At 40.5% G+C, this 25,248-nt stretch overlaps 1 protein-coding gene across 1 annotated transcript in view; it reads left to right on the forward strand.

Moving 5' to 3' along the window:
* Positions 1 to 25,248, forward strand: part of C11H12orf42 (chromosome 11 C12orf42 homolog) — a 235,954-nt gene that overhangs the window by 63,582 nt on the left and 147,124 nt on the right. Inside the window, exon 3 of the mRNA XM_057556571.1 lies at positions 5,967 to 6,046. The gene's annotated coding sequence lies outside the window, so the exon portion shown is untranslated. The remainder of the gene's footprint in view (positions 1 to 5,966; positions 6,047 to 25,248) is intronic.

A 25,248-nucleotide genomic window follows, 5' to 3' on the forward strand; every position in this document is an offset into this window, starting at 1 on the left:
GTCCCTTTCAAAGATTCTGTGAGCTACTTCCTATAACTTTTAATAAATCCTTCTCTGCTTCAACCAGACAAAGTAGATTCTGTTATTTGTCACTAGGAACTCTGACAGATACAGCGTCAGACTGTAGCAAGCCTGTGAGCCAGTTTATGGCCTGGAGTTCAAAGAAACATCTGTGCATCTTTCTCAAAAGTCACAACTTCTTTAATCCTTATATCCTGACAGAAGTGTTTTAATTTCTGCTGGGCCTTCAAAGGCATTAAAGTATTTCTATTGTCTTTTGAATATTGCTCAAAATTTTTTTATTTTCTGATTTATGATGATACAAAAGGAAAAAATATGGAGGTATAATCCACAAGCATACCGTTATTTTACATCCTCTTTCAGAAGAAACTATTTTAAATTATTTTCAGTGAATTTTCTTTCAAATCTTAAAAATGTCCTCTGTGACTCTTTGTTCTTTCCTCTGAGCAGGGGCTTGCTAAAGGCTGTCTTTAAAAGCTAAATGCTAGGGATAACAGAGATCCAGTTTGAGAGAAACGGCATACCCAATTTTTTGAATTAAAAATTTAATAATTCAAAGCACAGCTCAAGTAATATATTTCCCGGAGACCAGCCTCTCTTCTGACACTGGGCTGTCTTGTGGCTATCTCCTAATCAGAAAATATCTCACTCTCTAACCACTCACCTGAAATGGTCTGTTTAATTTGTGGGTCATCCATCAAGTGGATCACGCCACTCTCGAACTTCAAGCAGGCTGACTCCATTTCATGTTTGGCGTCAGCAAAGGCATCCCAAAGACTTCCTTCACATCTTGCTCTCAGTGCTATGGCTTTGACTATTTCTACGAAAATCTCTTGCTGCAGACTGCAAGCTTCCCAGTTCACAATTTTTTTTGGTGAAGGAGTGGCGACTTGCAGTAAAGGCAGGGCAATGTAGATATGCAACTCCATGATTAATTAATTATACTGGTTTGACCAGAGCCAGACGAAGCAGCTACTTGCCTGTCTCACCCGGAAAGTTCTTAAGCAGACAGACTTGGATGGATTTGTATTTACAAAAGGGACATATATATTGGGTCTGTCTTACTGTGTTACCAAACTGGTTTGCCCAAACTTCTTCCTTCCATTATCATGTCACCACTGTGCAGGGAATAGAATGACTGGACAGCCTGGTCTGGACAGCCTTGTCTCACTGCTGTCCTGGTCTTCCCTGGCGGTCCCCTTAGCAGACCTGTGACTGGCTGGTTCTTTTCCCAGGGCTGTTGCACTGTGGCATGTGCCTGGGGTCAAAGCTAGGCAAGAATCTGTGCTCTTTACCAAATCTGGCAGACACCAGTTGTATTAAATGGATAAGTATTTTCTCACAGCTTCTGTCATTTGTTTACCCCCCCCCATTGTAGAGCCCTGCTTTTCTTCAAATGTTTAACTCTACCTATTTGTAGAAATGCTGCTTGAACTTGAACATGTATTAGATTGTCTGTTTCGCTCCCCATCAAGCTTACCTCCTAAATTCTTTGTATGTGGAATTTTTGTTTTAGTCCGTCTTTTAGAAAATACCAATTTGTAGAGAAACAAAAACAAATTTCCATCTCTTCCAACTTTATTCTTGTTTATTTTTAAACCTCAAGATAAAAACATCAGATGATAGTGGCTCCTTTGAATGATTGCTTAGCCTCAGGTCAGTATACTATGTCCTTTAATTACAATGAGAAAATATTAAGTAGTCCATCAAGTTACGAATTTCTTATGTTTGCAGGTCCTCTGTTAAGGTTAATGTTTCTCCAACTTTTCTTTAAACAAGTTTCCAAGGACTAACTAACTAACTGTACTATGTTGTATTGGGTTGGCCAAAAAGTTCCTTTGGTTTTTAAGTAAAAATAAAAGACACATTTTTCATTTTCACCAAGAACTTTATTGAACAATGTATTCACCCTTTTGTTCCATTACCTTCTGCCATTTTTCAGGCAACTTCATAATTCCATCTTCCCAAAACTTTTTATCTTTTTAAGCAAAGAACAGTTCCAGGTGCCTTTTACAGTCTTCCAGGAAATTGAAATTTTTTCCATTAAGAGAATTTTGTAAAGACTGAAATAAATGGAAATCTGAAGGTGCAATGTCTGGTGAATACGGCAGATGAATCAGAACTACCCAACCGAGCTGTAACAGTTTTTGCCTGGTCATCAAAGAAAACAGGCGGTCTTGCGTTATCCTGAAGGAAGATTATGCATTTTCTGTTGACTAATTCTGGACACCTTTCATCGAGTGCTGCTTTCAGTTGGTCTAACTGGGAGCAGTACTTGCTGGAATTAAGCATTTGGTTTTCTGGAAGGAGCTCATAATAGAGGACTCCCTTCCAATCCCACCATATACACAATATTACCTTCTTTGGATGAAGACCGGCCTTTGGCGTGGTTGGTGGTGGTTCATGTAGCTTGCCCCACGATCTCTTCTGTTCCCCGTTATTGTACAGTATCCACTTTTCATCGCCCATTACAATTTGTTTTAAAGACGGAACGTTTTCATTATGTTTAAGTAGAGAATCGCATGTGGAAATATGCGCATGTGCGATTTTTTCCACTTAACTTATGTGGAATCCAAACATCAAAGCGATGAACATAACCAAGCTGGTGCAAATGATTTTCAGCGCTTGATTTGGGTATTTTGAGTATGTCGGCTATCTCCTGCATGGTATAATGCTGATTGTTCTCAATTGATGTCTTGATTTGATCGCTATCAACTTCAACTGGTCTCCTGGACCTTGGAGCATTGTCCAGTGAGAAATCTCCAGCACAAAACTTTGCAGACCACTTCTGACACGTTCGATCAGTCACAGCACCTTCTCCAAACACTGCACAAATCTTTTTTTGGGTTTCAGTTGTGTTTTTACCTTTCTTGGAATAATAAAGCATAATATGCTGGAAATGTTGCTTTTTTCTTCCATCTTCAGTATTAAAATGGCTACACAAAAATTCACCAATTTTGATAGGTCTTTTTTTAAATGCATGCTCATATGACAGCTGTCACATACAATCTAACAAAATTGTTTCAAATGAAGTTAAAGACAACTAAGGGTTGCTAGAGCCATCTTACGGAAAAAAACCAAACAAACCTTTCGGCCAACCCAATATTTCTGTAACCAAGCAAAAACTCATTCCAACGTGCATATGTACTCTCACACATCTTTCTGATACGTGACGTTAGCTAGAGCACAAACATAAACTATTATTTAGTCTTTCTCTAGGTGAAATCATCAGTGAGTTAAAAATCCAGAAAGCATTTCTATTCTCCATGTAAAATGGAAATTAAGCGCCTTTCTTTATTTTAAGTAGATTATTGCTCCATTGTACATAAAACATCACATATGATAGTTTGCTTTCTTGTTCCAATGAAACATCTCTTTTTATGACATACAGTTAGCATATCATTAGAAAGCAGGCAGTTTGAAAACATCATATTTGTAGTTCACACTTTTTTTTGGAGCCACCCCTTCTGTAGCAGTTAAAGGCCTCGATTTGCACTTCACTGATGAGGGGCCAGAACACTGAGGGATTTAGCTTTTCAAGCTCAGATTCAACTCCAATGTGCTGGAATGGAATACAAAGTACAGCTCTGCATTCATTATCACTTAATTATACAACTAGTTGGGTTTTCAAAGGCATTTTCCTCCCCAAAGCAAAATCTGTGCCAGGTACTTTTGTTTCCCTGGAATGACATTTTCATATTTAAAAAAATTAAGTTTTCTTCCACTGCAAACTTAGGAATATTCTTATGTTACTTTTTTTTCCTCTAATGGTCTATTTGAGAACATAGGCCACTATTCATTTTTTTTTCCAATAAGTGGTCTTAGATGTAAAACAGCAACTGTAGTCTTTGCCTTTCAGATGATTAGCCAAGGAGGAAAATAATCAAACTCATTTTGTGCTTCTCTGATTTCATATTTATCGCAAGTTTAGGAGTCACTAACACAAAAACTAAGAACAATGAATCTTTGCATTCTCTAGACTCAGGTTTTTCAGCCTCGGCTCTATTGCTCTTTGGGGCTGGATAGTTCTTTGTTGTGGAGGGCTTGTCTTGTGCATTATGGTTGTTTAGCACCCTCCCTGGCCTCTATCCACACGACGCCAGGAGCGCTCTCTCCCTTCCTTGCCCGCTGCCAGTGGTGACAACCCCAAAGGTCTCCAGATATTGCCAAATGTCCCCTGATTGAGAACCACTGGTCTAGAACTATGAGGGACTAAAACGATAATTATTTATGCACTATGGTTTCGAACTCTCTCTCTGCAGGTATAATTGAGAATTGTTTTCAGAGGTCCTCAGTTCTTCATTTTAGAGCATATAGTAGACTTCCGACAGACTACTTGGATTTGGAGGCTTTTATACTGCTTCTGAAAAAAGCTTGAGTGGAATTGCCGAGGGACATCATCTCTCAGACTCTGTCCTTGCCCCCCCGCTACCTCCTACCCATTTTGTATAGCGAAACTGCTTTTATTAATCAGGACTTTTTCAGTTGCAAGGGACAAAAAAAGACCTAACCCAGAGGGGCTTAAGCAAAGAGGGGAAGGTATTTGCTTATGTAATTGATATTCAGGGTCATAACTGGCCTTAGGCGTGGCTAGATGGGTTATGAAGTCGTGTCCTCAGGAATCTTTCTCTTTCTTGGATCGGTCCTCCCTCCCTGTGGCTTCATTCTCCTTTTCACGTGATGGCAGCAAACGGCCAAATGGAGCTACGGGTTTCTCTTCTACTGGCTTACCAAACTCCCTGGAAAGAGTTCCCCCTTCCTGAGAGTTCATGCAAGCATTCTGACTCTCCTTGGCCTGGATGAGGTCACATGTCCTTCTCTGAATTGGTTACTGTGCCATTTGTGGGACACATGCCCCATTGGACACACGAACTGAGAGTGGAAGGTGAGCATTTCCCCAAAGGACTGTTAGCAAACTCTTACCTGAAGAAACAGGCATGGATGCTGGGCAGACAGCAGTAGGTGTCAGGTGTCTGCCGCACAGTCAAGACGAGCTTCCCTCCCACTCCCAACAACGACAATCCTGAAAGGTTCCCAAAGTTTCACTGGAGGGCAGGCCACCTGGGCTGTTTGCTATAAATTCCATGAAAGGAACCAAAATCTCACTGAAAATGTAATGAGAGGGAGAAAATAAAATATACCAGTACTTCTCAGGAGAGGACCATAGTGATAGGAATAAAAATATGGCTGATTCTCTTGGGAAGGGACCAAGACTCCCAGGGAGCAGCCTCAAATCTGAGCACTCGTTTCCCAAACTGCTCTCTCAGGAGACTGGTCAGGGTGCTTCCCGGGCTTCTGTTTTGCAGAGTAGATTAAAGCACAGTTGAGGCAAGAGCGTAGCTTTCCGATTCCTATGAGTGAAGCTAGTCCTTTAAACATAAAAGTTTAAAAAGTATATTTATATGTTTAAAGACTTACTGTAATGTAAAGATGTGTAAAAATTTAAAGAATACCAGTTGGAAAGGCATCAAAGCATTACCGACCTCACCAGGGATGTTACATTATTGGCCAACTTGGAGACCATGGAACACGTGTCTGTTTGGCCCTGCTTTTAGTTGTACTTTTTGAAGATGCATAAACATGTCAGTGGCTCTTCTGAGTAAGTGAATGTGTTTATATATGTCTCTAGAGAGTGTGAGAGTAAAGTCAGGAGAGAGAAGAAAAAGGAGAGTTGAGCAATGGAATGAACCAGCTTGGAATACCTTACACCCCCAAGTGAGGGCTAAAGGGTGTTTTTATAGTGATAATCCTTGTTACATCCAATATATATATGAATGTATATACACATATACATTATATACACACACGTATTATGTAATTTTATTACATACATTTTATAATATACTTATATAAATGTATATAATTATAAATTATATAAAATATAATTCTACTAAACATATATTAAACATATATAATATTTATTTTGGTTCTGTTTTACTTCTTAGACTTTCTAAACATCACTGGGATCCAACTGAAGGTCATAATGAGACTAGCATCCTAAGCGAATGAAATTCTCTTCTCAAAGGTATTTCTATCCCCCTCACCATTTCTTCTCTGGGGGCTTTAAAAATTAGAGCTGCATCTGGGAGCCTCTTGAGAGTTAGGATGGAAAATCCTGTCCCCCAGCCTCAAGGAAGGGAACCTTGACAACTCTCCAATGTGGTCGGGTAATGTCTTTCACTTACTAGCTTGGGAACACCCAACAATGTGTAGTCTCTTGGTAGAAGAGGGGGCTGGACCTGATGTGCATGGACAGGATACAGACGAGAACTGCAGTGTGCTGAAGTGCAACTGGGATTAAGGATGGGCTGAAAACCAAATTGCAGCCATTAGAGAAGAGGCAAAATATGAGATTATTGATTTCGCTTCAAAGTTTTCTGTTCTCGAATGCTTATGACCCAGCTTCTCTCGAGCCTACAGCACAAAGGAAGGGAGCCCAGGGTGGGAGTGTGATAACTGTAATTTCATCACAAATGAAAAGATTGCTTCAGGGGGATTTAAAGAAAATTATATCTCCATGTTAGGACTCCCTGGGTTCAGAAGTCTAAAGGGCTAAGATGAAACAGGATGTGGAAATTGTTATTATGTGGTTAGGGAAGAAAAGAGAAAGCCTCTCTGTTAGGATTCATTATATACCATATATAGGTGTGACCTCTGAAAGCTAGCTGGGTTGTACTGCTCAAAACAGGAATTCAGAATAAAAACGTGAGTTGATTAGGGTCAGTGTCCCCCTGTATAACATCCAGTACCTGCTCTGCTCAGAAGTGATGCTCAATTGGTTCCGGCTTGGAAATTAACTTTGATTTACCATTTTCTTTTCTTTGGCAGTACCATCTGTATTTTATACAAAGATGCTTTTTCGGTTGTTTTTTAAATTGCACTTTCAAGGCTATCTATAGGTGTTCAGTCTCGGCTCAGGGGCTGAGATTTATTTTTTTGCCCTTTGAAAATGGCAGATTTGGAAATGTTTCAGCAAAATAATTCTTCCTTGAGCCTCTTAGTTGGGTGGTGATTAACTTCAGAAGGAGTGAGATACTTTGCAGACTTACTCTTGTATTTCCACCCCCCACCCCGATTCTTCAGCAACAAACGTTGCATGATTGAAGCATAAGGTAGTTTAAGGTTAATATGTACCAAATGGCACAGATGGGAAGGGGCATGAGGAAACCCTGGTGTGAAAAGATCACCCTAGGCATACAACTGCTGTGCTTTACAAGTTATCTCATTCTGGCATCAGATAGGCTGGATTTAAATAACATCTTAATTACCTGTTGGCTGTGTGACCTTGAGCAAGTTACTTAACAGCCTTAAGCCTCAGTTGGCCTCATCTATAAAATGGGGAAAATATTGTAGCTACCTCAAAGGGTTCTTGTGAGGATTGACTAAAATATTGCATGTAAAACGTTTAGAACACTTAGTACTTACCTGGCACATAAGCATTTATTTATTTAGTTATTATTATTATTTCTTAAATGATGACCACCTTTTTATAGATGGGGGAATTGACACTTAGGTCAAATAATTTGTACAAGGTCATGCAGTTGGCAAGTGGCCAAGCCAGGACTTGCTATCAAGTGTCTCTGCCTCCAATGCTTAGGCTTATTGACCTTTTGTATTATGTTGCCTTAAAGGAACTTATAGTGCAGAAGGGAAGATATATATATCTATATATAGATATATAGATATAAAACTGTAATTTCCAGGGAAAAAAGAGAAAGGTCCTAGGAGAGATTCTATCAAATGGGGAGATGAGGAATGTTTCAGAGAAGGGTGATATTTCTTCTTAGCAGGGGTCTGGACAGTTGCAATACTTTCAGTCTTATATTGACTGAATTGCATTTCCATTTATTGGTGTGGGCTTTCAAATTTGACTTGGGATATTTTTTCCTCTTTAAGTGTTAAATTTGGAAGCATGCCATGGAAATGACATCCCAAATGGCTTCAATTTTGCTAAGACAAACTCAAAAGCTTACAAAGCTGCTGGGAAATAATTTCTCTGTGATTCTCATGTTCACCCTGTCAGGAAAACAATCCCTCCACGCACAAGATTTATTAACCTTTGCTGATCATATGGGCATTTTCCATTTCTTTTCCTTTAGTCTTTGTATTTTCATAACCATTAAGTAAGATTTTAATCTTACAATTCTTCATGACATTAGATACTTTGCCAGTGATTCTTGAGCACCCCCAGATTCTCCAGCTTTTTTTTTTTTTAACACATGTCTGTGTTTATTTCATCCTATTAGTTTGTCGAGTTCACCTCTAGGTGTCCATCCTTCATTCCGTCCTTTCACTATTATGATCATAACTGTTCTTCATGGGGATTAGAGGAATTTTGATGATCGAGGCTTTAGAAATCACTAATAAACAGGCAGGGAACTGATGGTCATAAAATTATGCTGGGTTTGTGGTATTATACTATCACTGCAATACTGAACTACAAAAACTCAGAAGGAACAAATCACTAACAATGAACCACAGCATTCTTTAACCTGCCCACTATTTTCTCACACCCATTGTTCCATAGCCTGGGCGTCCCAAGTTGGTGCATGTCAGAATCATCAAGGGTAGCTCAAAAGAAGCACAGATTGACAGGCCCACCAGCAGGAATTGTGATTTGGAGGTGTGGAGATGTATCTGAGATATGTAACAAAGGGTGTGAGAGAGAGTCTTTGCAGGGAGGCTGGTAGCGGGGAGGGCTGCTATTCTACGTGGATGGCCGAAAAGCCTCTCTGAGCACGTGCAGGTGATTTGCGCTGAGACCTGAATGATACGCAGCTGTGGGCTCTATAAAGACCTGGGAAAGAGAATTCCAGGCAGAAGGGGCAGCTAGAGCACGGGCATGGTGTGTTTGTGAAGGAGAAAGGGACACAGTGTGACTGAAGAATGGAGAGAGGGTCCAAATCACGTAGGTCTTTAAAGGTCATTTTAAGGAGTTTGTGTTTCGTTATAATTGCACTGCGCTATGATTTACATTTTAAAAAGGTCACTCCGAGTGCTCTGTGGCACATGGCATGGGAACCAGCAGGTTGGAGGCTATTAGGGAGTCTTGGTGAGAGCTGATGGTGGAGATTATGTCTAAATTGGAATGGAAGGAGGAGTAGGAGTTGGCCAAGTGAAGGGGGTGGAGAGTGGAGTGTTTCAGGAAGAATGGCAGGTGCAAGGTGCTGAGGTGGAAAGACTATTCTAGAAACTGAGAGATGGTAAGAGAGGAGCTGCAGGGGAGATAGAGTCCAGATGATGTGGATTCCCCGGATTATGGAGGTGAAAATGGTGAGTGTAAAATATCAGCCAGGGCGGGCTGAAGAATATTGACATCTTTTGAATGACGACCTCGTTGTAGGCATCGGCACTTTCCATATGTTAATAATACAGCCTGCTCTGATTTTCCCAAGAGAACCTAGAAATCTGAGTTCTTGGTTCCTTATTTTTAAACGTCAGCAAGGTAGTTTAAAAAAACAAACATTTTAAAACCCGGCATGTCTGTGGACTGGATTTGGCTTGTGACTTGTGGTATGTGGTCTTCAAGCAGCACGACAACCAGATGATGCCTTTGTGAAAATTAAGGAAGGTGTCCTTCTTTATACTTCCCACCATCTGAAGGGAAATTGTCATATTACTTAGACATACCGGTGAAGACTGTGATGAACGTGGCACTCCTAGAGTTGTGCAGTGTAGAGTTTGCACAAGTTAGCAGCCCCATCTTTGAACAAGAATACACGGTGGGAAGAAGTGACAGGAAACATGAAATATAGTCAAGGGCAGGGTGTGTTTGAGCCAACTTGCACGGACTCGTCAAAGCTGATTGTACACATCTTTTCCCAAATCTGCACTCACTGATGTCACATGGGAAGCTTGAGATCAGTCACAGTAGGAGTATTTACACCATGGAAATAGGCAAATGCTACAAATCAGGACTTTATCCTCCCTGAGAGCTGGTTGTTAAACGTTGACCAGGGCACCACTAGACAAGATCACATCATGGAGGGCTTGGATAACCTTTAAGGATTTGGATTTCAACTGTAGGCAAGGGAGAGACAAGAGAGTGACCTAATCAGAATTCCTCTGCATTCCTCGCCTCTTCATTCAAAGGTCCCTCCACTTCTGACCCAACTAAAACTTTGTTTTCCTTTGACGAGGTGACTTCCTTTGTACCCCCCGGAGCGTAAGCTCTTTATCCTTGCTCATCTTTGACCAGACGCAGAAGAAGAGAATCACATACTTTTGTCCCCCATTGGCTCTTTCAGCCATTCCTCCTCTGATCTCTAACAAGCCCCTCTCCTTTGACATGCTTGGTATGTTGCTCAAACATCCTTTGCCTGACCACTGAGTAGAGTGACTGCTGACTTCCCCAAATGAGAGCTTTGGTGCCTCCCTCCTACCCTTCTCATCTACTCCAAGTCATCAGCTTCCTGGGAGACTCAATGCTCATGTGGATGATCCACTGAACATCCTGATCTCATGATGTTGTAACTTCACCAATGTCAGGGACACTTCTTCTCTGCTCCACTTCAGACACACTCACCAACAGCTACACCCTGGACGTTAAAGCCAACTTAGGAACTGCCGCATCTTTGAAATGTGGTCATGATGACACTTTTTCCACAAGCTTGAAGTAAGGATTAAGTGACATGATGTATGGAAAGCATCTAGAAAATGCCTGACATATAATAGGTACCCAACAAATATTTCTTTCCTTGCCTTTTCTTTTAAAAACAGAAACACAATTTTGAAACCCAGGTATTTTTTTTCTCCCTTTATTTTAGAGTGTTATTTGAATTTGACATAAATGGCTGATGTTTATGTAGTAAACTTTCTGCTAGGTGACATCCTTAGGAACCTGTGTTCTCTCCAGCACTCAGGAGCTGCTGGTATCCAATATTATCGGTGGCAATTGTGCTAACATGCACAACACAATACCCACCCTTTTAATTACAGAACATTCTTGCAGTAGAGTGACACTGATTCTCATCTGATTAATATTTATAGTTTCCACTTCTGGCTAAATGCCAGCTATCTTCATCATGTGAATTTCCTTGGCTTCCCAGCTCCCCTTTGCTGCCTCTCTTCCTTTAGCTTACCTGTGTGAGCATATATCTTTGTTTTACCCAGTTCAAAAGTGCCATGGATTCCTTAAATCACAAGTTTTCTACCCAGGAGGGGCTTTTAATGGGCAATTATAGCTAAATGTAAGTGATCAGTGATGAATTTCATGTGACTTTTAAGAAAAACACTTGAATGCTTACATTTGAGCGGGTGCAGGGAAGGGTCACCATACACCATAACTTTGATCATTACTCAAAAATTGGTTCCCCTGATTAGTAAGTTAAAGGAGCATTAGATATCTCTCATCTCTGCCTTCCTTTTGGTTATATTTATAAATCTTCTGTTTGCTCATCTTAAGATCCAAAAATCTATATTCTGACATATGGGCCACATCTTAAGCAGCTAGTGCAAAGGAATTTGTATTTTTTTCAAAACTTTTGCAAGTGTGGGAATGTGTTGGACATAGTAACAGTTATCATGCACAGTTTATTACATATTACTATTTAAAAATATCCAAATTCAGAATGTACCAGAGGTGAAATTATTTTCTCTGAAGCAGAAAGACCATACATATTAAGGATTCCATCTTCAAAATCTCTTTATCATCCATTTCACTACCAATGTCACTAAGTCCTCATTATTTTGTGCTTGGACAATTTCAATAGCAACCTAAATGCTTTCCTAGACTCCTTCCCATCCAAACTCACACTCTCATGCTTAGTGATGTTCAGTGATAGCCCATTGCCCATGGCACTGTTTTTTAAAGTGTTCCAGGGGCAATAGAAGGGTTCCCCAGCAGTGCCTAGAGGGTGAAGTTGTGGCCAGGGAGCAGGATGTCAGATCCTATTCCTGTTTCAACTAGGGCAGCTGTATTTTGATCAGTTTTATTGTATTTGAGTTTCTTGCAAGATTCTGTTTAAAAAAAGTGTTCTGCTCCTGAAAAATTATTGGTCTCCAAGACAAAGTCCAGATTCCTGGCACTCACATCCCTTCTCCACATGCCTCCACACCAGCATTCTATCGTCCTCTTTCTCCTCCCTTATATTGTTTTGCTCATAATGAATTGCTCATTCATTCCTTAAACAATATGCTTGGAGCCTTTGCTCATACTGTGACTTCTTCACCTGGAATTTCTTCCTTACTTGGAAAATACATAATTCATTTAACGACTATTTATCGAACATCTGCTATGTGCCAGGCCCTGTTTTAGGTGCTGGGGATGCCTACTAATTCTTGATGGCCCAGTTTATGACATCTCTGTGGAAGTATCTAGACAAAATCATCTGATGCCTCCTCTATACTTCCATGATACTTTGGCCTACTGATATTATTTTCTAATTAATTACATTATGCTCTGGGTTTTTTTGTGTGTGTTTTTCTCTTTTTGAGACAGATATCCACATCTTACTTGTGGATGTATTTTCCCCTATCCTAGTAGTTGATTAGGTGCTCAAGAAATGTTTGTTGGATAAATGAATAAAAAGTTAAAAAAAAAATCTATTTACCCCTACTGAACAGTGAGCGCCATGAGGGTGGTGTCTGTCTGGTTTGCCTTACACATGGCAGGTGTTCAATGATTATTTGTTGAACTGGTGAAGAGTTCTCATCTCTGCTGTGAGGCCAGCAGCTGTAGCAGTGGGAATAGAGTGGATTAAGGGCATTTTGAGGTGTTCTGGTGTGGAAGGCTGCTCCTCTGGGAGGTTAGTGGGGTTGAAGGTGCCCTGAGCACCCCCAGCCACTGTCTGTAACAGTCTTGGGCTAGTTGCTTATCTTTTGGTTTCAGTTACCTTTTCTATAGATAGGATGGTTAGACTCAAACTCATCCTTTTTAAAGTGGGAATGATGCCATGATTCTGTCTATCTGGAAGTACCTTTTGAATCAAAGAGCATGCCTTCTAAGAACTCTCACCTTTAATTCTTAAAAGTCACCATTAAAAGCAGTATTGGATGGGTGAAATTTTTTTTTAATCTTTTGGGCAAGTTTATACATTACACACTTTTTTTTTTCCTTTCACGTCAAAGTGCATGTATATTTTTATGGTTGACTTTTTTCTCTTGCATTAAATGATAGGAACAACAAATAAATGATGGTAACAGTAAATTTTAAAATTTTGATTTTAATCACAAAATTAGTCTAATTCATGGTGTTCATATCTAGAAATCATAGAAGTATGGGAGAAATTTTATTTGATGATTATGAGATTTTAGTTGAAGTTATATAGGGTCAATATCACAATCTTGATTTGGTGTAACTTGAAATATGGATTTTGTTAAAGAAAAGAAAAATAGTAAAGACTGGAGAAAATTTGAGAAGGTTAATAGATAATTTAATAATTTCTTCAACACAAAGGGTTCATTTGAAAAGAGGCCAATTTCTCTTTCTTCGGAGACCAGAACTGCAGGAAGTGGGTTTGAGTTACTAAGTTAGTCAAAGACTGTTGGTTCCTCAAGGATTGCCAGCTTCTGGAATGAGATCTATTCCCGAAAGATTTCGGGCTTTCTTGACTCGGAAAGCTTTAGAAAAAAGCTAGAATTTTACCTGGCTGTAAGTGTTTTAGATGTGGGTTTGGGAGGAGGTAGGGGTGTCGGGCCTGGGACTCAGTGAATCTCAACTTTCTGCTGCTTCTGTTATTCTGCAAAGGAATAAAAGCAGTTGGCCAGCCCAGAAAGAAAAAAAAAAAAAAAAAGATATGAGTTGTGATTAAAGCTGAACTCCTTGGTTCTGTGTAGGCCATGTTAAGTTTATGTCCGGGAGTTAGCTACTCTTAGTTCAGGGGCATGGAATCCTCTGGCAGATATGATTGACTTCTGTTGGTGCAGCTGGCGTCCTTGACCAGTTGGGGGGTGGGGTGGAGATGGGCAAGGGCAGAGGATAGATTTTCCTGGAAGTTTCTAAACCAGAGAGCATGGCTTTGGATCCAATATAATCCCAGAGTGGACGTGGTCCCATCTGCAGCCTAGCTCTGCCCCCTGCTGTTGGCTGAAATCACTCACTACATTTCTCCTGTATTCAAAATTATGTCGAGTGCAGGAATAGGAGTGGGTGGAAGGGGGATTTCAGGATTTCTGGGGGGTTTTATCTCCAGAACTACTCCCTCCGTGGAAAATCAACCCATTTAGATAAATCTAAAGAGCAGGTGTCACTCATATTCTGATTTCCAAGGCTTCCCCAGGCTTGGCGATGGGCGGCCGACCAGAATGTCAGAGGAGAGGTGTGGAAGTTATCTGTGACTTGGATGGCAGGCTGGAGCCGGGAGGTTCTACCCGCGATGCTGACCCCATTGTGGTGGCTCAGCGACTGCGGGACGCTCAGAACCGCGCTGCACCGCGCCCCCAGGGACCGGCTGAGCGGGCCAGCTCCCCGGATGAGGCAGCAGGCGGCACCGCCGGGACCTGGCCCACGCAGCTCCAGGTAGACGCGAGGGTCGCAGTTCTAGCCCTCCGGGTGAGTTTGAAGGGCGGGGCCGTCGGCTCTCTGCTCCGCCTCGAGACTGCCGCCGCCTCCGCGAGTAGAGGCGTCTCGTGTGCCTTTGCCAAGCCCGAGGGGCAGCAGCGAGCGGCGGCGCCCGCCACGGTGGTCGCCTGGCCCCTCCGCGGGGCGGACCTGTCCCGGGGCTGGGGGCGGCTGAGGAGCGCCCCGCCTTCGCCCCCGCCGCGGCCGGGACCCAGACGCACACGCTCCTTAATCCCCCGCCCCCCGTTGCCCCGGCGACGGCCCAGACGAGCAGGTGATGCATTGACAGCGAGCAGATGGTCCCCCGCGGAGGCGAGCGCGGCCCACAATGAGCCCAGAGCGGCGATCCCACTGCCGCCCTCCCCCGCGCGGCCGGCCCGCTGCGGCCCGCATGCTAATGCGGGGTGGGGGGTGCTGCGGGGGCGGGGCCCCGGGGGCGGCGGAGGGCACGCCCCGCCTTGCTCTTTGCAGGCCGGCTCACCTCATTTTTCTGAAGGCGCTCCTCAAATCCCCGCACCAGAAGAGACAGTCTCCCCTGCCCAGCCCGCTCCAGCTCTCTTCTAATTCTCCCCGAGTGGTTAATTTCCATTGAGATAAACGCTTAACGCCCTGCTTCCATAGCCCCTTACCCCCATTCTGTAGCCACTACCCGCATCTGCTCCCTGCTGGCATTTAATATTCAATCTTGGAAGACCAGAGGAATGGATTTACCATCGCACCTCCACTTCCACCCCCATTCCCCTCCCCCACCACCCCGCGCCCGGTCCATGATCCTAGAGTTGGCTTTGACACTTGCAAAATGTGTACAGACATACCGTATATCTCACATGCTTCACCCTCATGCTTCAGGACTTTTAGGCAGCTTCTCCTGGGCTTTCTTTCTGGAACTTCAAAAATAAATCGCACTTCTGTGAGTCCCATGCTGCTCCCTCCAGGGAAACCTTCCCATTCACAGACCCTCCTCCTCCCATTCATTTGACACCCCCGCCCTTACCCTGTTCACCGCTGTGTGGCAAATTGAGGCGATCTTATAGTAAGTGCATGAAAACTGCTAGGCACTATTCACAATTTTAATACTAACTTCATAGCTGTCACATAAATTCATTCCCGACCTACTCTTTAATGGTCAAGAAGGAACTCTGAGGGAAGAAAAAAAACAACAAAAAAAAACTGAAGACACTGTTATGGTGTCTTTCTTTGATTTGCAGGTGTTTCTTGAAACCATTACTACAGTAACTGCAGATAGCTTTTTCTAGCTGCAACATAGGGCGCTTAAAAAAAAACCCAACAAAAAAACCATCCTCCTCCTTTTCATTTTACAGTAGATAAAAAAATGCCAATAAAGGCTTAAAAAAAGGAAGGGAGGGAGAAAGAGAAAAGAGACTAGTGAATAAAGTTGGGACAATACAGGGTCACAGAGCTGTCGAACCGATGTCATAGTGTGACTGTTGGGCAGGAGTACAGAAAACTTGTTTCTTGATTTTTATGGAGATTTGGTCTAAGGCATGGAGCACTCTCTGAACAGGTTTAGAACAAGTGGCAAAGAAAGAACTCTTCACAATAAACTCCCTTCTGATGGGCTTTATGCCCACAAACACCTGTGATTTACAAAGAGGCATTGCAGAAGAGAAAAGGAGGCGAGAGAGCCAGGCTATTGTGGGGAAATGGTGCCCCATGTACCCGTGGCCCTAAGAGAGAGTCGTTTTATGTTAAAACTTGTCTTGGATGCTTGCTATGCAAACTTACAATGAGAAAAGAAGCATTAGACTCTTCTAGTGGCTCATAATGACGTTTTCAAATGCTTCTAACTCATTCTGAGCCTTCATTTTGATAAGTTCTCAAACTGCAGAATGTTGTAGTCACCAGAATTCAAGGAAAATCGATTTACATAAATCTTGAAGGCAGGAAAGTTAGAAATCAGTACCTAAGACTTAGGAAAAGAATGGTTAGAATGTTCACTTGTGGTTCATACAACCTTTGCATTTATTTAAAAATGTTATGAACTTCTTTTCTCCAGGAAGGATAATAATTTTATGCTTATTTCCTTTCAGTTTCTTGCTTTTTTCCCCATTTTTCTTATCTTTTGAAGGTTTTTGTTGTTGTTGCTTCTCTTTTTGACGTTTTCTTTTGCTCTGCTCTTTGTAGTTTCTTTCCCAATAATTTAGGGAGACAGGCAAAAATATGAAAACATAAGGCAATAAAATAAAGAATTACAAGTTGGGAGAAATTTCCTTTGGATAGGGTGGCCAAGTAAAGACACTTGGAGAAGATCAAATATCTAAAGCAAGTGAAGGAGCAGGAGGAAGATCAAGCAAGCAGAGCGATGTGTGCAGAGGCCCTAAGGCAGAAAACAGCTTTAAGGGTCCTGGGCCTCTGAAAGAAGGTGGTGCGGCTGGAACACTGTAAGTAGGGGGAGCATACGTGAGATGAGATGGAGAGTTTAGCCGGGATGAGATCATGGAAAGCTGTGTCAGGCACAGGAAAAGACTATTTTCTTCTAAGAAAAGTAGGGAGCTACTGGAGGATTTTAAGTGAGGGAGCTATTTGATTGAATTTATATTTTAAGAAGGTCATTACTGCTGCTGTCTGGAGTATGGAGAGAATGATGGAAAGAATCAGGAGTGTAGTGACTGGTTAGGGACCTATTAGGAGGCTATTATAATAATCCAGGTAAGAAATACTGGTGTCTGGATTAAGGTGATGTTAGTGAAAATGAAGAGAATGGATGAATTTGGGATCTACTTTAGAGAATTAGGAGGCTGTTATAATAATCCAGATAAGAAATACTGGTGTCTGGATTAAGGTGATGTTAGTGAAAATGAAGAGAATGGATGAATTTGGGATCTACTTTAGAGAATTAGGAGGCTGTTACAATAATCCAGATAAGAAATACTGGTGTCTGGATTAAGGTGATATTAATGAAAATGAAGAGAATGGATGAATTTAGGATCTACTTTAGAGGAAGAACGACGGGACTTGATGAATGGGAGCGTATGAGTGAGGTGATGAGAGAAAGGGAGGAACCAAGGAGAGGATATAGGGCTGAATACCTTGGAGACAGTGGTCACATTATGGAGATGCGGAAGAGAACAAAGATGGGAGACAGGCTTGAAAAAGGGTGTGAATCAAGAATTCTGCTTCTACATGTTAATTTTGAGCTGTTATCGAGGAGGCCAAATCAAGATGGTAGGCTTAAGGACAGGCACTTGACAGGCGCTAGGCCCCCTATCATTCCCTGTGTTCTTCAGGATCTGTAATGTGGCTTGGCATGAAGACATGAGCTGGGCTAGGAAGATTCCCTACCTCCTGAATCTTAACTGGAAATACTGAGCATCAGAGGATGTGAAAAGTCATGAGCTGGAGAAGGAATCATTAAAGATCATAATCAAATGGATGACTTTAAGCAGAAGAAAATATAGTTGAAGGGGAGGAAATTATTTGTTAGAAGAGACGGCAAAGAGAAGCAAGTTTATGTAAGGAAATTGTGCCATGTGACTAGAGTGACATTAGAATGAAGATGTATAAAGTCATGCCATTGAGGTCTTTACAGTCACTTTTGACCCAGACTAAGTCTCTTGTTTTAGACTATGAAATAATAATGACATGCAAATTCCTGCAAAGTTGATTTAAGAAAAAAGACAAACCACAAACACGTAAAATTGAGAATGACAAGAAGTGTGTCTAAAAAGTTAGGGGTTATGTTTGGGAAGTCAGTAATTCCTTCATCCCCCTTCAGTCCTGCTTCATGGAATAAAGGCCTGTTTTCCATCAACTTATCAGCTGTATTAACGTAGGCCAAATTACTCTCCCAGTAAAGGGCTCCTGATAAAGATGAATTGGGGATTGAGGCTTGAGTTTTAAGCCAGGATGAACTTCCCACTCTCTCCAGTCTGAAATGACTGATGATAACTCACAGGTCACAGTGGAGAAGCTGAGTACATAAAATAGTGATTGGAAGGCCTATTGCCAATGTCTGTGAGATCTGCTTGCCATGTAGAAACCAGGCCTGCTTTGTCTGGGCACAGGAAGGCAGAAGAGGAAGCACGATAAAAACACAGAATGAGATATATACCCTTATTACCTTTTTATTTTATTTTATTTATTTTTTGGCTGTGTCGTGTCTTAGTTGCAGCACGCGGGATCTTCGTTCAGGCATGAGGGATCTTTCATTGAGGTGCGCAGTCTCTTCGTTATGGTGCGCAGGCTTCTCTCTAGTTGTGGTGTGTGGGTTTTCTCTTTTCTAGTTGTGGCGTGCAGACTCCAGGGTGCGTGGGCTCTGTAGTTGTGGTGCGCAGGTTCCAGGGCGCATGTGCTCTGTAGTTTGTGGCATGCAGGCTCTCTAGTTGAGGCACATGAGCTCAGTAGTTGTGGTACGTGGGCTTAGTTGCCCCACGGCATGTGGGATCTTAGTTCCCTTACCAGGGATTGAACCTGCATCCCCTGCTTTGGAAGGCAGATTCTTTACCACTGGACAACCAGGGAAGTCCCCCTTATTACCTTTTAAATGGTGTAACTCCTGGTAAATTTAGCCCTGTAGATATAAGCCTTTTTCTAATCTCTCCAATTATCTCTTGAGGGGAGGACTGTTTGTTTCTATATTTTCTCTTGAGGTGTAGAACAGAAACTACTATATCTACAATTCCAAGGAAATAAAATGGGTGAACCAGAGTTTTCCCTTAATTTAGAGATTTAAAATATAAGAACCACTATGTAAAATTTTGTGGTGATACATTTAAAACCCTCAATAAAATTATCATATTAATGTGCAAAAACAATTAAAATTAACTCAAGGAGAGATGGAAGACCTAACTAGAACAGTAGTCATGACAAAGATGAAAAATTCTTTCAAATAATTAACTCTAAAAAAGGCTCTTAGCCTATACAGTTTTACAAGTGAGTTCTTTCAATGTTTTAAAGAAATAGAAGTTCTACATTATAGAAATTGTTATAGGACATAAAAACTGGTGAAATTTTCTTAATTCATTTGATAGCCAAACTGGGCAAAACTAGTGTAATAAAAAAAAGTCAATAAAATATTTTACTTGTGAATATAGATGCCCATGTCCTAAAATCCCCATGAACACATTAAATTCATCACTGTACATAAAATATATTATTTTATATGAATATATAAATAATGTCAATGTATTATCTCATATTTTATGTACCCAGTAGATATTATTTCAGGATTGTTTTAATGTTAGGAATTATAGGAACCCAATATATCACAATAGTTGATTGAACAAGAAAAATCATAGGCGAATGTTATTAAATACTAGGCATTTTGATAACATACAACTATTCTTTATAAAATTTTTTATAAATTAGGAACAGGCAGATACTAATTTAATATATAAAGAATCTATCTTAATGTAGGAGTCATTATCATACTTAATGAAAAAAATCCTGGAGGACTTTTAAATTATAAGTAAGACAAGGATACCTAAATGTCACTATTATTTTAGAGTATTCGGAAAATTCTAGGAAATTAAAAAAGACATGAAGCAGAAATAAGTAGGATAGCCAGTTGAAAAGAAGAAAAAGATTCCTAATTGCAGATAACATATTTCTCACCAATAAAATCTGAGAAAAATCAGTGGAAAAATGATCATGTTGAATAAACTAATTGATTCCAAAGTACAAAATTTAATAATTTAAAAATATTAGTAAAGATAAGTTAGAAAATACAGTGGGGGGTTTCTATTTCTAAGGGAATTGCAGACTAATATGACTCTCTAAATTGACAACTAAAAAATGCTGGGTAAAATATTTAAAAAACTAATATCAATGAGTTGAAAATAGCAGAATAATCTCCCAAAATGTATAAGAAAGACAATAATTAAAAAAGCACACCATAAAAACTAATAAATCAGAAAATAAACATATAAAAAGGATTAACAAAGGTAAGAGTTGGCTCTTTGAAAAGACTAATAAAATTGACAAGGCTTTGGCAAGATTTGTCAAGAAAGAAGAGAGAAATGCAATATAAATAACATTAAAAATTAAAACAGGAACATATACTCTTAATGAATAGATTAAAAGCATAAGTGGATAATGTTTATACTTTAATGTCAATTTTGGAAAACTGGAAAATCAAAGAATAATTTCCTAGAAAAACACAATTTAAAAAATGACTCAAAAGAAGTAGAAAACATAAGTAGCCCTATAGCCATTATATAAATTGAATCAGTAGTTAAAATTTTTCCCTAAAGAAAGCATCAGAATAAAATAGTTTTACCAGTACAGTCATTCAGATATTTAAGGTATAGGTAATTTCAATCCTATACAGAGTTTATCAGCAATAAAGAGAGAAGGAGAATATTCTCCAAGTCATTTTATGAGGCTTGCATAATTTGATACCAAAGCAAGGCAAGGACATTATAAGGGAGAAAAGGTCAATTTTAATCATGATCATTGAAGCAATAAAACTAAATGAAATATCAACAAATGAAATCCAGCAATATACTAGAAAGAAAATACATTATGACCAAATTGTTTTCATCCTATGAATGCTTGATTTGTTTAATATTGGAAATTTGATTAATGTAACAGCACTTTAACAGATTAAAAGGAAAAATATGATCATATTAATAGATGCAGAGAAAACATTCAATAGAATTCACCGTCTCTTCCTAATTAAAAACAAACAACATCCCCTTACCAAAAACCCCAAACCTTTGCAAACAAGGAAGAGAACTTGTTTTATTTCATAAAGCAATCTACAAAGAACAAATAAATAAATAAGCAGCAAACTTTGTACTTGATGCTTGCTTCCAAGTTTTGGCAATTCCATTCATATGCAGGGTTTTTTTTTTTTTTTGACATTTGTCACCAGGCAGCATTTTATTTTATTTTATTTTATTTTTTTGTTTTTTTATTTTATTTTATTTTTATTTTTATTTTTTTATCAGTCATCAATTTTATACACATCAGTGTATACATGTCAATCCCAATTGCCCAATTCAGCACACCACCATCCCCACCCCACCGCAGTTTTCCCCCCTTGGTGTCCATACGTTTGTTCTCTACATCTGTGTCTCAACTTCTGTCCTGCAAACCGGCTCATCTGTACCATTTTTCTAGGTTCCACATACATGCGTTAATATACGATATTTGTTTTTCTCTTTCTGACTTACTTCACTCTGTATGACAGTCTCTAGATCCATCCACGTCTCAACAAATGACTCAATTTCGTTCCTTTTTATGGCTGAGTAATATTCCATTGTATGTATGTACCACAACTTCTTTATCCATTCGTCTGTTGATGGGCATTTAGGTTGCTTCCATGACCTGGCTATTGTAAATAGTTATGCACAGTTTTTTGTATGGACGTTAAGTTTTCAAGTCCTTTGGGTAGATACTAAGGAGCATGGTTGCTGGATCATACTGTAAGAGTGTGTTTAGTTTTGTCATTTTGAGACCTTTTAAAGCAGTTTATCAGAAGTGCTTCCCAATTTCACTAGGCTTCCCCTCTCTACCTAGAATACTGTGCAAATCCTAATAATTTCTAGAACTCACAGGGGCCTGTGCAAGCAAGCTTTATTTGCTTCAGTATATCAACAGTAAATCTGTTTTGGGGAAAAACACGATGCCCACTACCACCAAGCTGTTCAACACTATTTTAGAGATGTAAGCTAGTGTAGTATTAGACAATAAAAAAATTGAAAGGAAGAAACAAAGCTGTCACTGTTAGCAGGTGATAACAGTTGTTCACATCAAAACCCCAAATAATCTATAGACATATATTTCAGAATTAATATGAGAGTTTAGCTAACTTGCTGTTTTAAAATAATATATAAAATTAAATCACATTTTTATACCCTGGATATAATTAGAAAAACATGTAATTTAAAGGATACCATCTTTTTAAAAATATTTATTTATTTAGCTGCGTTGAGTCTTAGTTGTGGCACTCGGCCTCTCTAGTTGTGGCGCGTGGGCTCTAGGGCATGCAGGTTTAGTTGCCCCGCAGCATGTGAGATCTTCGTTCCCCGACCAGGGATCAAACCCACATCCCCTGCATCGGAAGGCGGATTCTTAACCACTGGACCACTAGGGAAGTCCCGTAAAGGATACCATCTATAATGCAAAATAACCAAAACTAACCAAACAAAAAATCCCAACAGTACCTAGGATTACATCTTACAAAAGATGGTCAAGAACTTTATGTAGAAAAGTATAAAAGTTTATTGACGGTCCCTGGAAAGAAATATGTTCATAGTTAGGATGATTCTGTATCTTAAAAATGTCTTTTTGCCTCATTGTAGCATCATTGTAAACCTGTTCTTTCTCCACCCACTGTTTTTAGGGAGATGAACTCAGCTAATGGATGTCTAAAGAGATGTAATATAGAGCAATGGGAGAAGAGGCATTTTCGATGACTACAAATCAGACTCTTTCAAATTAGCATGCAGGTAGTGTATGAGAGATAATGCATCTTCTTCCATATTTTTTAGGTCAGTAGGTTTGCTCCATTTCAGCCAATAATTTTGATTCTTTTTTTTTTAAATTTTATTTATTTATCTATTTATTTATTTATTTTTGGCTGCGTTGGGTCCTTGTTGCCGTGTTGCGGCGAGTGGGGGCTACTCTTCTTTGCGGTGCATGGGCTTCTCATTGCGGTGGCTTCTCTTGTTGCGGAGCACGGGCTCTAGGCGCATGGGCTTCAGTAGTTGTGGCATGTGGGCTCAGTAGTTGTGGCTCGCGGGCTCTAGAGCGCAGGCTCAGTAGTTGTGGTGTACGGGCTTAATTGCTCCGCGGCATGTGGGATCTTCCCGGACCAGGGCTCGAACCCGTGTCCCCTGCATTGGCAGGCGGATTCTTAACCACTGCACCACCAGGGAAGCCCCAATAATTTTGATTCTTGATTCAGTGCTGTTGGTCTTATAGTTTGGAACATCCCCTTAGTTTCCATATTTATCCACATCATTGTAAATTATAGCATATTTTTATATCCCTTCATACAAAATTTTACCACCCTAGGGATACATTACATCTCTGCTAGGAAAACCTGGAGGCACAGCCCCTGTTTCCTTTGCCATTCTTTCTTTAGTGTATTTATAAGGTCGCTCCAGACTGTTAGGGTGAGGCTTATGTCCTCACTTTAAAGCAACTGGTGTTGCTTCTGAGAAGTTGCATAAGTCAAGCCTTTCGAGAGAAAACAGAAAGAGACTTTTCACTGACACGTAACGTCTGGTAAGGTTAAGGATGATACTGCATTAGTTTTCTATTGCTGCTGTAACAAATTACCATCCGTTTAGCGGCTTAAAACAACACAAATCTATTATTTTGCAGTTCTGCAGGTTGTAAGTCTGACATGGGTCTCACTGGAAAATCAAGGTGTTGGCAAGGTTGCATTCCTTTCTGGAGACTTTAGGGGAGGTTCTATTTCCTTGCCTTTTCCAGCTTCTGGAGGCTGTCTACATTCCTTGGCTCCTGTCACCTCTACTCTGTCTTCAAAGCCTACAATACCAGGTTGACTCTTTTTCATAGTGCATCCCTCTGACTTCCTCTTCTGCCTCCCTCTTCAGCTTTTAAGGACCCTTGGAATTGCACTGGGCCCACCTGGATAATCTAGGCTAATACCCTCATCTCAAGGTCCTTAAATTAATCACATCTGCAAAGTCCCTTTTGCCATGTAAGGTAACATATGTAGGCATTAGGACATGGACATCTTAGCGGGTGGCCAAGCTGTCTACCATCACCTCCTGCCCCCGTCACCCTGCTCACTCTTGCTCTGATCACACTGCCCCACTCCAGACTCAGTACTCAGCATTCTCTCGATGTGGAATGCTGCCTCCCAGGGATTCTCATAGCTCCTTTACTTTGTTCGTATCTCTGTCTAGATGCCACCCCTCAGAGGGCCCGCCTCTATCTAAAATCCAGTCTGTGCTTTTTAACGTTTTATTGTGCTTCATTTTCCCCCATAGCTCCTCTCACTACTCTCCAGCTCCCCTGAGGGCAGGGACTTGGTCAGTTTTGCTCCCCTGTGTCACCCAGCATCTAGCCCAGTGCCTGGGACATAGGAGCTCAAGTAAATGCATAAGTGAATCAAATTGTTAACTGCATCCTTTAATATAACCTTTTCTTCAGTGAGCCTGGACCAAAGTGAAATCTCTATAATTGGAATTATGAGCTGAATTTAAATTGAAGTATGAAAAGTATGACCATTGCACTTAGTTATTTCACTGAGGGTGCTATTTGAGTATATAATCTGAGTAGCCAGGTTTAAAGCTGACATCAGGAAGTGATGAACTCAGTGTGAAGCATTAAGTATCCTTCTGTGAATACCCCTCCTATTGATTGTACCTTTTGAGACTAGAGATTGATGATAATAATTACCATCACCTTTGCTACCATCTATGGAATACTTACTATGTGCCAGTTACTAGGCCCTTTACATGTATTATTTTATTTACTTTTTTCACTCCATGTGGTTTTAGAGCATGCATTTACTATTTGTCTACCCCAGGAAAGTATTCCCTCCACTCAAGACTTCTTTTGGGAAACTGCTTCTACCACTCTGACCAGGTGGTTCTGAGGATAGCCTGAGCACGGGACCTTGGCAGTGGATGGTCATGTGACCCAGTCTGGCCCAATCAGAGTCCCCATAGTGGGAGTCCAATGAGTGTCATAACCTCAGTCAAGCCAATCAGAATTTTTTTCTCAATTTTTAAACTCAAGCTGGGAAGAGAGAGGGCTCCTTTTCCTCTTGGATCAAAAACTAC

Source organism: Balaenoptera acutorostrata, chromosome 11 (genome assembly GCF_949987535.1).
Source record: "Balaenoptera acutorostrata chromosome 11, mBalAcu1.1, whole genome shotgun sequence".
Taxonomy (NCBI): domain Eukaryota; kingdom Metazoa; phylum Chordata; class Mammalia; order Artiodactyla; family Balaenopteridae; genus Balaenoptera; species Balaenoptera acutorostrata.